The sequence below is a fragment of the Syngnathoides biaculeatus genome, chromosome 12 (genome assembly GCF_019802595.1).
Source record: "Syngnathoides biaculeatus isolate LvHL_M chromosome 12, ASM1980259v1, whole genome shotgun sequence".
Classification (NCBI taxonomy): Eukaryota; Metazoa; Chordata; class Actinopteri; order Syngnathiformes; family Syngnathidae; genus Syngnathoides; species Syngnathoides biaculeatus.
Window position 1 is genome coordinate 7,498,831 of NC_084651.1, and position 15,047 is coordinate 7,513,877.

A 15,047-nucleotide genomic window follows, 5' to 3' on the forward strand; every position below is an offset into this window, starting at 1 on the left:
CGGTGGAGTATATGTGCCGAGGAAGTGACTTTTACCGGTCCGGCCCGGCCCTGTTAGCGCTGTGCTAGCGTGTTACTGCTATGTCTCAGTGATTTTTACCAGTGTGTTTTTTTTTTTTTTTTTTTAACGTGCTAGCATTAAACTCTCCATGTACTATCTTTCTTCGTAAATATCTCGTGTTTCAATGTGGGCACTTGCGGCTTTTACACAGCTGCGGCGTATGTATGTACCAAATGGTATTTCCTTTACAAATGTAATAGGTGAGGCTAAGAAACCAGGTGCGCTCTCTAGGCTGGGAATTACAATAATACAATATATTTTACTCTACTTTGTTACATAACAAGGAAGACATTTAGATTTTGCAACTCATAGAGAACAATTCTTCCTTCTCGCTGTTTATTGCTACTTCCAGTTGACGTTGGCCGTCAATCTAAACAAAATAAATAAAATGACGTGTTATTGGAAAAAAACAAAAGTGTTGCCTTACTACAGTCTGTTTAGCGCAATGGTAACAGACTCCAAACTGCCACAGAAGGGCTAACCAAGAGCAGCATTGTAGCAGTGCTATAACACTTTAAGTAACGGGTATCTGAACACAAAAAGTACTTTAACACTCTGCACAGTTTGAATATTCATACTATACTTAAATATTGGAAATTTTTTATACATTTAAAAATGGATCCAACTGAAACGTATTGCACAAACAAATTTTTAAAAAATGCTACCCAAATAAACGTTTACAGACAAACTTCTTAAAGCAATTTACAAAGCATTTCTGCAGGTAAAAATCAAATTGTACTCATTCAAATGTCATGAATTTATTAATTGCATTTTTTGAATACACTGAATATACAAACACTTTATTTTGTATCTTTTTCCACTCTAGTCGTAAGATCTCGAGTGGCAAATATTATGTCAGATATTGTTTGTCCTTTTTGTCCCCATGCTGTCCAAGTACGCAGGCCATTGTTGATGACTCTCAATGATTAACTCCAATCGGCGTGCCCCGTGTTTGTCGCCCTTCTTGCGACACGGCCGCACGTGGCTGCCGCGAGATTCTTTTTTTTTTTTTTTTAAAAAAAAACGCCGGACGCCCATTTTGACATGAAATATGACTTATGATAAGATTTTTTTTTTGCTTACGAGATAAGGCTTGCTCAGACCTCTTGACACAGACAAGGACGCTCATTAGGCCTGAATAATACGCCAAGGGGGGGTTTGAAACTCGCAAGACTGCACGTTTTAGGCCAGGTGCTGTTTGTGTGCGCTACTTCCCCCTTAGGACATTGTGAAAATGAGAACATCATAAAAACTTAATTACATTTACAGGTGATGTTTGATGTAACATTTTAACACTACAACTTTAAAAATAAGATCCACACATTTTCTATACTTCTCTTCTTAAATAGGGTCAAAGGTGAGCCGGACGCCATCTCAGTTTGGGGGGGGGGGTATGCAGGGAACACAATTAACCGGTTAGAGGTCAATTAATACAGTTGAAATAAGTGTGATAACAAAAAAAAAAAGAATAAAAATCCAATCATAAATTGCATTTTTGTGAACAATTTGGTAGAGGTGGGCTTTTCAAAAAGAGCAATCTCCGGGGAGGATGTGCGTGCGTGCGCGGATGTACCGCGTGCAGATGGAGCGCTTCATCTCCCACTCAGGTCCCGTCCCGACACGGGGGCCGGCCGGGGTCGCGAGTGGAGCCATTAGCCTAATAGCGTGATGATGTTACAGCGACTCGGGGGCGGAATGAGCGGCATACTTCCAATTGCACGCAGCTGCCAAAGAAGAAGAAGACGAAGAAGAGGAGGGAGTGGAAGGGTGTGTGTGTGTGTGTGTGGGGGGGGTAATCATAGCCCCCCCTCCACCCACCCTTCACATTCATGTGTGTGCTTGTGCAAGCCATATGTGCAGCGAATGTGTAGGTGTGAAGGGATCGGGCATCAGGGGGATTCAGGCATGACATCGTCGTATAATAGAATAATGTTTTATGTCATCGGAAGGAAGGGGCGGCTTTTGAGGGGGCTGATTATATTCATAAAGCGCGCGCGCGCGCACACACAAAACGGAAAGTCAATTCAGCCTATTTGATAGTTATGATAACCATCTTTAGAATAACTACTCCCACGACTACTACTACTATTTACTTGTTTGAATCTGTGTGATACTAGGACTGGTGAAGCACTAGATGTTAACTAGTACCATTTTCTTGTCGCAAGTGTCACATAGTTGTTAACTAGTGCAGTTTTGCCTCATTCTTCACATGACGTTGCTTTAATAGTCAAGACAAAGAGAAAACCAATGTATGGATTTTTAGACAGGGTGGCACGACGGCGACTCTGATCAGAGTGTTGGCTTCACAGTTCTGAGGACCGAGGTTCAAATGCCAGTCTCTCTTTGCGGAGTTTGCATGTTCTCCCCGCGCCTGCGTGGGTTTTCTCCACGGACTCCAGTTTCCTCCCACATCCCAAAGACATGAATTAATTGGAGACCCTAAATTGCCCCTGGGTGTGATTGTGAGTGTGACTGTCTGCCTGTCTCCATGTGTCCTGCAATTGGCTGGAAACCAGTTCAGGGTGTACCCCACCTCATACCCGATGATAGCGGGAATTGGCTCCAGCACTCCTGTGACGCTTGTGAGGATAAGCGGCTAAAAAAAAATGGTTGGATGGCTGGATTTTAAGACAATTCATACAAGTCATATTAGTTGCATGTAAAAAAATGTTCCTCACTAATTTATGACAGCGGCACGGTGGCTCAGCTGATAAAGCGTCGGCCTCAGAGTTCTGAGGAACCAGGTTCGATCCCGGCCCCGCCTGTGTGGAGTTTGCATGTTCTCCCCGTGCCTGCGTGGGTTTTCTCCAGGCACTCCGGTGTTCTCCCACATCCCAAAAACATGCAATATTAATTGGACACTCTAAATTGCCCCTAGATGTGATTGTGAGTGCGGCTGTTTGTCTTGATGTGCTCTGCGATTGGCTGGCAACCAGTTCAGGGTGTACCCCGCCTCCTGCCCTTTGACAGCTGGGATAGGATCCAGCACTCCCCGTGATCCTTGTGAGGATAGATAAGCGACAAAGAAAATGGATGGATGGATATTTTGTGACATTTTTGCACACTAGTAGATCGTCTTTGCCAACCTATAAATCACCTATAATCACTTATGAAGCAAAATTCCACTTGTTTACATATGGCATATCATAGTAGTAGTCGTAGCGCAGCAATGTCTACTCGTCCACCTTTGCCGCACTGGTAAGATGTAGTTCTCCTGACAACTTCTTAACGACAGCAAATTACTATGACCGGAAATAAAATGTTACGGGTAAGACATAGTTGTTCCATTTGTGCGCCGAGTTGTCTTTCGGTGAGGGAAAAGAGTGTACTAGTACACGAAGACTAAGCTGATGCCCAGGATATGTGATAAATGCTCAAATGTCTTGTCATCCACACGCACAGGTTTGCTTCCATATGATGTACATCAGATGTGCAGAGACAGATGAGGACAAGCAGAAAGAGAATTATACGCTTGTCCATTATCCCGACAAGAGCGCGCATGTCTGGGTGTGTGCGTGTGCATGCATGCCGCGCCATCATCATTTTCCCGATGCCTCCTCGTATCAGCGGGGATTCGTCAGCACATTCAGGCGTTCCCGTCAAGGCCTCGGGGTGCCTCAAGAATTCATTTAGTCACACAAGAACAGGTGGAAAATAGTGGGAGGAGATTGGTGCTGCTTTTATCCAAACTCTGCTGTTGTAGGGCTTAGATTTGACCAAGTTTCCACTTGTTAGCACAAAGTTTTTCTTCAGCGAATGGTTTTTGGGTTTTTACAAGGGGATGGGCAAATACCGATAGTTTACAGACATCGGTATTGGATCAATGGCGACCTTATTTCAACGTATCGGTTACTTGTGAAGGCCACAATACTTAAAGCCCATCCCTACAAACATTCGAAAATAGATATTGTAATGAAAAATACATATAACATTATTCACTTCAATGTCTATACGAAAAAATAAATGTGAGCGGAGAGCGCGTCATCCATGCGCAAAGTTGCCTAAGTCTCATTCGCCATATTGGCTGCATCTACTGGCCGTGACATCACACTGGGAGATTCGCCTCAAAAACGACAACAGCCAACGACGACGACGCCGCAGCCAAACTACCTCCACATCGGAGTCGACGCAGGAGCCTTTGCCGGGGAGCCCAACACGGAAGCCGTCCGATGCGCACATCAACACAATTAGCACCCCTGTCATACGTACACGGACCTTTTGTTGTTATGAAAGACGGATTACAAGCCCCGCCCAAACTATAATTTTTTTTTTGTAACTGTATACACACCTACCTGTCATTTGGAACCCACGAAGCTCTCGTCCTTTGCACCCGTTCAATCCATTTTTCACGACGAACCGGGTCTCGTGGAAACTTATGAAGGGTAAATGCATCCTTCCGAGTGTTCGAGGAATATCCAGCAATACAACGAGCCGCCATTTTGACTGACACGAAGGAACAATGAGCTACCTTACAGGCCAGTAAAACTCGCTTGAGTGCGCCACTGCCCTGTCCGTCACTTCCTGCTTCTTATCGAAAACAAATCCCTCGAGAAGATTTTCGTGGCGGGAGTGACAAAAAGCCATATATGTCAAAATCACGTTTTGTGGTGAAAAAACGGATTGGTCCATACCGGCTGCCGTTTTTTTCATTAATAACATACTAAAAATTATGCATTTCATGACAGTGGACCTTTAAACCAAAATAATCTGACAATGAGTAAGTCCTCCTGACCAGTAGTTGGCGCTACACTGCAGTCCACTGCAATTTTATGTATCAAAAGTACAAGCCAGTGGCATTGGTGAGCACTCAAGAGCGAATAGTCTTACCGGTATCGAACATTGGTAGTTTTCACAGTGCAGCGAACCCCTGAATATTCTCAGATCAGTATTCACAAATTCACAGTCACAGTTTTTTTTTTGTTTGTTTATCAGAACCTAAACTGAAAAAACAGAAAGTGAAAGTTCTGTTTTGCTTTTCTGCTAATGGAGCTATTCATAGTCTGCGTCGTCTAGAAATACTACCATTGTTAATAGCTCATTTCACGTCTGCTAGTGGTACTGATTCTGAAGGCCCCTGCATCAAATATATTAATCTGCAAATATCAAAACAGAAAATACAAGATGTGGAGGTTCATTGTGCACTTACTTACGTACTGTAATGTAATTTGTTTCTATTTGAAAAGAGGACAATTCTTGCATCAGTTTTCATCCCACTTCGAGTTGAACAAAAGTCTCCGTGGCTTTGAAATGTGGGAGGGAGGAGAAAAAAAACAAGATGACAATCAAGAATGATTGTTATTTGCTTGCTAGGTTGTTTGGATCCCTGAAGTCGGTTTCCAGACAGGAAACGTTTTCTCCCACCAAAGGATTATGACTCTCTGTGTAAAATCATCACAGTTTGTATTATTATAACGATTGTTATTATGAGTAATATTAGTAGAAGCAGTAGCAGTGGTAGCAAGTGATCAAGAAAACTGCAAATAGCCAGTGGCCAGCACGTGTTCCTTACTTTTGAGAGGATCTAAGTTTGAATCGCAGCTTCGGCCTTATTGTGTTAGGCTTGCATGTGCTGCGTGGGTTTTCTCTGGGTACACCGGCTCCCTCCCACATTCCAAAAACATGCATGTTAGGTTCACTGAAGTTAAGCCATGATTTCTGAGGGGGAAAAAATGTACATTGGATGTAAAATATTTCCAAGTTGGGCTAAAGGAGGGATCATAAATCAAGCAATTTTACGTTAAAGACTGTACTGCAAAATTTGCCTCAAAAGCCAAACAATTCGGAGTTCAACCAATATTTGTTGGAACTATGGAAATCACAATATTGGCAGGAAAAAAGATAGGATTTGGAATTCTTCAAGATTTTTGGGGAACAAATTGGACTACAGCCAAGGTTTTTTGAAACAATTACAAGTTCAATGAAGGTCTGTTGCAACAGTCTGGAGTTCAACAAATACTTTTGGAACAATTTGGAGACCACCCGAGACTTTCTGTCACAATTTGAAGTTTTGCTGGGATTTTGAGGAAAACTCTTATCTCTAAAGTTAAACAAAAAAAAAAAAGATTTTTTTGGGGGGGAGGCGGCACAGTGGCACAGCTGGAAAGCTTTGGCCTCACAGTTCTGAGGTCCTGGGTTCAATCCCGGACCCGCCTGTGTTGAGTTTGCATGTTCTCCCCATTCCTGCGTGGGTTTCCTCCGGGCACTCCGGATTCCTCCCACATCCCAAAAACATGCGACATTAATTGGACACTCTAAATTGCCCTTAAATATGATTGTAGGTGCAACTGCTGTTTGTGTCTATGTGCCCTGCGATTGGCTGGCAACCAGTTCAGTTTGTACCCCGCCTCCTGCCCGTTGACAGCTGGGAAAGGCTCCAGCACTCCCGTGACCCTCGTGAGGATAAGCGGCTAAGGAAATGGATGGATGGAAAAAAAAACACACTGCCTCAATGTTTATCGGTTTGAAGCGCAACCACGATTTTTTTGGGAAAACATTTGCAGTTAATCAAGATTTTAAACAATGCCAGTTTAAAGATTTAACTACTATCTACTTTTACCTATGATAGGCGGTTCCAGAACATCACTTCCGCGAAGAACAGTTAGTGCTAGTTCTTAAAGCGCTTGTCCTAAGTTAGAGTGGCGGGTGAGCTGGAACCTATCCCAGCGGTCTTCGGGTGAGAGGCAGGATCCACCCCGACAATTTGCAGTCTTCGGAGTAAACATTTCAGGCTTTTCTCCTTCTCTCCAGTCCCCTCCGCCAACCTTGCATGCTAACAATGAATAAAACGGATCTGGTACGAGGCCACATCTTTTGTTGTGTGCAGCCGTTTGGCTTAGCCACGTGCCCTTCGTGCAACAACTTGGGAAAAAAACTAAATAGCACAAATATTTTACTTTACGGTGGCCACCGTACACATATACACACGCACTTTTCACGCAATCTTACGCACAATTAAAAGTGTAATCCGTACAAACGGCATGTTTTGACCCGCGTTCGCAGGGAGTGGAGAGAACTGACACGACTCCGACGTCTTCGCATCTGGCTCCTGACCAGATGTGCTTTGGGTTGATCGTAAAAAGAACGAAGACGCAGGTTCAAGTAGAAGTGTTTTCTTTGATAAGTGCCCTTTACATTCTTGCCGATGAAATATAGCGAGCGCTCGTCATTTCCAGGGCTTCCAATTCTCCCACATCTGCCTCCCCGGTTTTCCCAGCCATCTCTCCATTGGGAAAGATTGTGAATAATTCCTGATAATAACGATAATAAATATTTTTTTTTTTTTTTTGCTGTAAAACTCCAACTGGAACAGTATACTTTTCACTCTGCTGAATCAAGTCATGAACATCGGATGGTTTCGACACCGCTATGTCTCGCAGGGACCGTAAATCCCGGAATCTTGTTTGTCTTCCAAAGAGAGCAATAAGTAAGAACGAAAGAAATACAACAATGACATGATTGTTCCTTATCACTGGGCTTTTGTTATTGAAAGACCTCAAGTTGCTCCTGTGAGAGATGTCGGATTAAACTAATTGATTCCTTAAATGTAGCTGTTATGATGACAAACAGCTACAGTGCAATCGGCCATTGCAGACTGAATTTCCCAAAAGGGAAACAATTTGGAGTCGAACTAAGATATTCTGGAAACCTTTGCTTCAAAAGTCCAACAATTAAGAATTAAACTAATCATTTCTTACAAAATATAGTTCAAATAAGATTTTCTGGAAAACTGAACATCAAAGAAAAAAAAACAATTTCGTGTTCAACTGGAAAAACCTGCCCGTTTTGAATTTCGAACTTTGCATCCAACATAATGCATTATAGTGGCGCACGCACTATAATGTAAAAGCCGCCACTGCGCGACAACAAATGCCACGATAGGCACGAGGCGTGGACGAATGAATTACGAGCCCATTAGTTTTATCTTTTTCCGATCTGAAAAACCATAAAAACATTTATTCATGACTGTTTGGCGAGGGAGGTGGCCCAAGTGTGGAAGTCAACAGCCAGCAATGGACTCTTTCAGTCTTTCTATATTTATGTATCATACGATAGCATCATTTGTCTTGTTTTTTTTCTTTTAGGGGTCCTGGTAACAAGTCGCAGGAAAAGGTTCTCTGGGTGAAAAGTTTTTCTTTTGTGTCGGCATGGGAATCACTACAGAGTGTGCCATACTTAATGATCGTAAATACGTTTGTCCTTTTGAACTGAAAGAACCCACCCAACACTATCAACAGGTGACTTTTGCGACTGATCAGTTGATTTCAGTCCAACATATGACAAGCTTCCACTTTGCTGGATCCACTTAAGTAAAAAAAAAAAAAAAAAAAAAAAAAGTGCCAAATTTAATTGGTAATCTATTATAAAAGTTCTCAAATTAGATTGGCTGGCAACCAGTTCAGGGTGTACCTCACCTCCTGCCGGATGACAGCTGGGATTGGCTCCAGCACTCCTGCGACCCTGGTCAGGATAAGCGGCTCAAAAAATGGATGTTCATAATTCTTTAATTCACATGAAAGGCACATTATGTGGTAATTAAAGAATTGCGGTCAAATGGACAGAGTGCTGTGAAAAGTTCATTTCAATTAGAGAATAAGGAGGTTTGGGAATATTAATATTTGTTTTAAACCATTCATCGATCTTCTTACCCAGTTATTCTCACAAGGGTCGGTGGAGTGCTGGAGCCTATCCCAGCTGTCAAGGGGCACGAGGGAGGGTACACCCTGAACTGATTGCCAGTCAATCGCAGGGCACAAAGGGACAAAAAGCCGCACTAACAATCACACCTAGGGGCAATTTAGTGTCCAATTAATGTTGCATGTTTTTGGGATGTGGGAGGAAACCGGAGTCCCTGGAGAAAACCCAGGCAGGGATGGGGAGAACATGCAAACTCCATACAGGGAGGGCTGGGTTTGAACTCGGGTCCTCGTAACTGTGAGACCAATGCTTTCTAGCTGTGCCACCGTGGCACCTTGTTTAATAACATGGTAAACACAAATAAAAAGACAACTTTTGTGTGCTGTCGGTATTTGTGTCATGAGACCACAATTGCACAAAAGGCTCACCTGTTTTGGACTTGTTTGTTATGTTGCCTTTTCCTTGAATGGCTAGATTTAGCGGCTTTTTCTTTCAGATTGGCTGCAGCTTTTGTCAATTTAGTGAGTCATATATTTGCACTTTTTGTTACATATTGTCTTTGATGTAAAACAGTTGCCATTACCATTGCGACATATTGTTCAGGCGTCGATGACTTTCTGTTTAACTGGATTTTAGCTTTACAGCGTTTCATGGTCGTAATTATTGTCACAAGGCCTTTAATAGTCTCGTTTGTCAGGTTGATCAAAAAGGTCATGACGTGATTTAGTGTGTGAAAAAAAAAAACATGCTTACTTCTTGCATGCTTTTATTGAATGGAACAATGAATGTGTTAAAATTAACATTTCCGATTACTTTAGGGGATTTCACATGCTCTACATTCGGTAACAGCTAAAGCTGCACAAGTCATTTAAAGTATTTTGGCCACAATACCCACAGTAAAACTGTGCAAAACCAACCAACATCATAGTAACCCATAAAAAAAAAAACACCCAAAAAAAGTATTTCTAAGTGGCCAAGAAATTGGAGACTCACAGAACATCTCGTTGAGGAAATTAAGACAAGTTTCTTGTACATACCGTTCTCAAAATACCAGCCATGTTCAATATTTGTCACTCCCAGATGAAATTCTCTGTAAATTTTCTACATCATTTTGTCCAATGTAAGTCCGCTAGCTTAATGCTAACACACCTACATGCTGACATACAGTATTCCCTAGAAATATCATGGTTCCTATTGCGGATTCAGTACACTGTGAGTTTAATTCATATCAGTGTCACGCATACTTCGCCATAGTACGGGATTTTAAATGGATGCTGTCATTATTTGGTGCTAAAATAAATGATTCCTATCCTGACCATTCAAACGAATGACCCGCTAGCTTACTGCTAACAAAATGGAATACAGTGTATGCTATTCGTGTGCTAACGGTTAGCATCCATAGTAGCAGAGTTAGAACCCTTAAAGCAAGCACACCCAAACAATGTGGATAAATTATCTACCAATAATCACAGTCATATTTTCTTTATCCTCTATGAATAAAGACAACTACTGTATTAATGTAACTTACTGACTTTCTCTCGTGTGTTTCGAAATTCTTCTTCGTTTGTATCGGCATGACCGTATTATATTGCTTCCTGGTGGCCAATGTGGGCACACCGGAAGAAACATCCGCCCATCCACTTTCTCTGCCGCTTATCCTCAAGAGCACAAAATGAAATAATGTTGTTTCACGCAAATATTTTTAAGGTGTACAACGATCAGCATCTTCCTGTACGTTAAAATCTTTACTTTTAGTTCCAAAACAGATAACACCATATTCTATTCTGAGAATATCGGGCAAGGTTGACTTGGAACCAAGTGTGCGTGTGTGTGCGTGTACGTGCGTGCGTGTGTGTGTGTGTATGTGTGTATGTATCCGGCCTCCCCATGGTCCTTCTATTGGTCTTCTGGGTGGGTGGTCTGTTCCAAGAGAAGAGCATTGGAAATATTACACTTACCTACTAAAGCACACACGCATGCGCACATAAACATATATGCACGTGCACACACGCTCACGCACACAAGCAAAGTGGGAATCACACCAACGCAGCGCAGCGGCGGGCGGAGCAGGCGGGAGCCGTCTTCCAGATGTGTGACGTTAATTTGCTCCATCCAAAAACATGAACCGGTAGCTCCCACTCACTCATCACTACACACAGTGTGTACGTGTGTGTGTGTGTGCCTGGGTGTGTAGTACAGAGAAATAATTTTGTAAAAAAAAAAAAAAAATAGCAGAGTGTTAGGAAGTAACAAACTGCAAATTCTTTGTCAGTATACTTGACGATTTTTAACGTATTTGTACTTTATGTGGTGGCACGGTGATGCAGCTGTGAAGCGTTGGCCTCACATTTCTGAGGACCCGGGTTCAAATCCCGGCCTCGCCTGTGTGGACTTTGCATGTTCTCCCCGTGCCTGCGTGGGTTTCCTCCGGGGAACTCGGGTTTCCTCCCACATCCCAAAAACATTGGACACTCTAAATTGCCCCTCGGTGTGATTGTGAGGGCGGCTGTTTGTCTCTCTGTGCCCTGTGATTGGCAGTTCAGGGTATAACCCTGCCTCCTGCCCGTTGACAGCCGGGATAGGCTCCAGCACTCCATTTGACCCTTGTGAGGATAAGCGGCAAAGAAAATGGATGGATGGGTATTTTGCCATGTTGGAATTTTTGGGGCAGCACGGTGAATGACTGTTTAGCACATCTGCCTCACGGTTCTGTGTGCAGTTTGCATGCTCTCCCCATGCCTACGTGGGTTTCCTCCGGGGAACTCGGGTTTCCTCCCACATCCCCAAAACATGCAACATTGATTACACTAACACTTAATTGCCCATAGGTGTGATTGTGAGTGCGGCTGTTTGTGTCCATGTGCCCTGTGATTGGCCGGCAACCAGTTCAAGCCCGCCTACTGCCCATCCCACAGCTGGGATAGACTACAGCACTCCCCCAAGACCCTCGTGAGGACAAGCGACAAAGAAAATGGATGCATGGGTGGATGATTCCTTTATTGTCTGTCTTATTGCTGCATCCTTTGTGTTCAAGTATCCGCTTCTCTCCAACGTCTTTGGTAGTTTGGTTAGCCTGTGTATGGTGTTTTGCATTGCTTGCTAGCATTAAGCTAGTGGACTCGTCATGTAATTCTGTTTGTTTTATGCCCAATTTTCAATAAACACCTTGGCTTTTCATTTTTAAGAATTGTTCAAAAATCATCAGACTCCGCTTTAACCCTAACTTTGAACTTTCAAAGTCCATTAATGGAATCAGTTCTTCAACTTTTAGCGGATTATTCCTTTTATTTTCCTTCTTTTCCCTCTTTCAAACGCAGGTTTTCATTTCCCGGCTGCGGCGTGAGGCCCGCCGTCCACCTGCGAGGCTCCTCCGCACGACGGCAGGTGGACGGAGAAGGTGAGAGGATGTGGGAAAAGCGTCCACTCTGACCCGGAGTGCATCAACCCCGGGAGGAGGGAAAGGGGCGCATGAAAGACAAAGACAGCGCGAGTGAGGAGGAGGAGAAAAATGAAATCAGAAGAGCGGAGGAGGAAAAAGACGGAAGAGGCTGATTGGTTCCCCCCTGAGATTCTTTTGTTTAGATTGTTCCTCGCTCCATCTCCTTTTTTTTTTGGGACATCTGAGGCACATTACAGCAGCGAGGCCTGAGTCACATTTTAGGACTTAAACCAAGAACATATGCGCCCTGTGTGAGTGTGCGCGTACGCCGGGATGCGGTGGGATTCCCCCGCGCCGTTCCCAGAGTGTTGCTGGACTTTTATTTTCTTGTCCATTGTCTCATGCTGCGGTATAAAAGGGCTTATTGTTTGCGCAAGGGCCGGGGCGCTGCTGCAGGTTCCACAAGTGTCCCGAGCGGGACCGGCGATGCGCCTCCTCCGCTCTCGACTCCTGAATTTACATTTCGGCGGCTCTGCTTCTTGGCCGGTGCGGTGGGTTAGTGGGCGGGGGGGGGGGGGGGGGGGGGTGCGTCTGCCTCGCAGTTAGAAGGTCCTTGGTTTGAATCCCAGCTCAGGATCACGTTGGTTCTCTCCCGGGTTGTCTGGGTTTTGAAAAATATGCACGTTAGGTTCACTGAGTACGCTAAACCGCAGGTGTCAAACTCGAGGCTCGGGGGCCCGATTCCGGTCCACCCGAGCAAATAAAGTGGGTCTACATCACTTTTCTTGATATATGCAGAAAATCGGTACCGAAGTTGCAGTGGTCCTTCACTTTTCACTGTGATCACAAGCACCTTTCCTAACATCACTTGAACACTAGTGTTAGCCAGTGTTACTTTCATCCATCAATTTTCTTTGCCGCTTATCCCCACGAGGGTCACGGGGAGTGATGGAGGCTATCCGAGCTGTCGAATATCCATCCATCCAATCCATTTTCTTAGCCGCTCCATCCATCCATCCATCCATCCATCCATCCATCCATCTCAATCAACTCTTTCCATCCATCTATCCATCCATCCAATCCATTTTCTTAGCTGCTTGTCCTCATAAGGGTCACGGGGAGTGCAGGAGCCTATCCCATCCATCCATCCATCCAATCGATCTTCTTAGCCGCTTATCCTCACAAGGGTCGCGGGTTGTGCGGGAGCCTGTCCCATCCATCCAACCATCCATCCAATCTATTTTCTTAGCCGCTTATCCTCACCAAGGTCGCAGGGAGTGCGGGAGCCTATCCTATCCCATCCATCCAATCCATTTTCTTAGCTGCTTGTCCTCACAAGGGTTGCGGGGGTGCTGGAGCCTATCCCATCCATCCATCCATCAAGCTATCCCATCCATTTTCTTAGCCGCTTATCCTCACAAAGGTCACAGCAAGTGCGGGAGCCTATCCCATCCATCCATCCATCCATCCATCCATCCATCCATCCATCCATCCATCCATCCATCTTCTTAGTCACTTATCCTCACAAGGGTTGCAGGGAGTGCTGGAGCCTATTCCAGCTGTCAACGGGCAGGAGGCGGGTGGGGTACACCCTGAACTGGTCGCACATAGAGATAAACAGCCGCACTCACAATCACACCTGGGGGGAATTTAGAGTGTCCAATTAATGTTGCATGCAAACTCCACACAGGCAGGGCCGGGATCGAACCCGGGTCCTCAGAAATGTGAGGCCGACGCTTTATCAGCTGATCCACCGCCCCGCCGTGTTCCTTTCACTTGTCAATAATTTTGTTCCGTGACCAAGCTCGTAACCATTTTCTGAGCCGCTTATCCTCACAAGGGTCGTGGGGAGTGCTGGCGTTTTTCCCAGCTATCGTCGGGCTGGAGGCGGCGTACACCCTGAAACGGTCGCCAGCCGATCGCAGCTTGGAAGTCAAATATGAAAGATTTTTCCCATTTCAATTTTGTTCTCTCCCAAAATCACAATTTAAATTAAAAACTGTAAATAGTGAAACTGGGAAACTGGGAATGTAGAGAAACAAACTTTTTTCATGAAGTTTAGTGTACATAATTTCATAAATATTCGACATTCACGTCAGAGTTCATCCTAAGATTCTGCTATTGGTCACATACTGCATTAGATTCGCAGCTGTTTCTAATATTTTGCCCCCCCCCCCCCACCCCCCACCCTCTATGTAACTAAAGAAGGTATTCGAACTCGGATTGTTAAATTAGTATCTCCCTAATAATGTTTGTTATTATTATCAATATGGAAGCACTTTTTTTTGTCCAGATGGCGATGTGCTGTAAATCTCATGCGTGTTTCTCGTGTATATTTAAAATGTATGTCAATGTATTTCAAATGTATTTTGGTGTTTTATTCGGCACAAGACACAAAGTGCAACGATGCCACTGATTTTGAATATACAACACGAGAGTAATATTTAATAATAACGTTTGATTGTCCCCTCACTTGATTGCTTTTCAAAGAGGTTCGTCGTTCAAAGGTCAACGTAAGATCCCTGCTGATTTTCCGGGGGGTGAATAGAGGAAAAATAATCCAAAATCGACTTTGATTCATGTTTTCTTCTATGTCCTACTGTTCCAAAACTATTATTTTAGTTCAAGCAAACTGAATGTTCGCGTTGGATCCGCGGCACGCTGACTAGTGGACAGCACGTATGCCTCACACTTTTTGGGTTCAGGGTTTGAACCTCTGTGCCGCACGAAAGGCACTACAGATCCATATAATCATCCATCCATCCCTTTTTCAGCCAGGTATCCTCACAAGTGTCGGGGGGAGTGCTGGAGCCTATACCTGCTGTCAAATATTCATCCAACCATTCCATTTCTTACCTACTTATCCTCACAAGGGTCGCATTGAATGATGGAGCCTATCCCAGCTGGCGAATATCCATCAATCCATCCATCCGTTTTCTTAGCTGCTTATCCTCACAAGGGTCGCGGGGTGTGC

The 15,047-nt window shown here is 44.1% G+C and overlaps 1 long non-coding RNA gene across 2 annotated transcripts in view; it reads right to left on the minus strand.

Moving 5' to 3' along the window:
* LOC133509634 (uncharacterized) overlaps positions 1–10,300 on the minus strand; it is a 21,877-nt gene extending 11,577 nt beyond the window's left edge. The window contains exons 1-2 of one of the 2 annotated variants that reach the window (XR_009797407.1): positions 10,223–10,300; positions 5,570–5,715 (exon numbers count right to left, since the gene is read on the minus strand). This is a non-coding gene — a long non-coding RNA (uncharacterized LOC133509634). The remainder of the gene's footprint in view (positions 1–5,569; positions 5,716–10,222) is intronic. The other variant, XR_009797406.1, reaches the window with a different exon arrangement.
* Between the last annotated feature and the right edge of the window lie 4,747 nt (positions 10,301–15,047).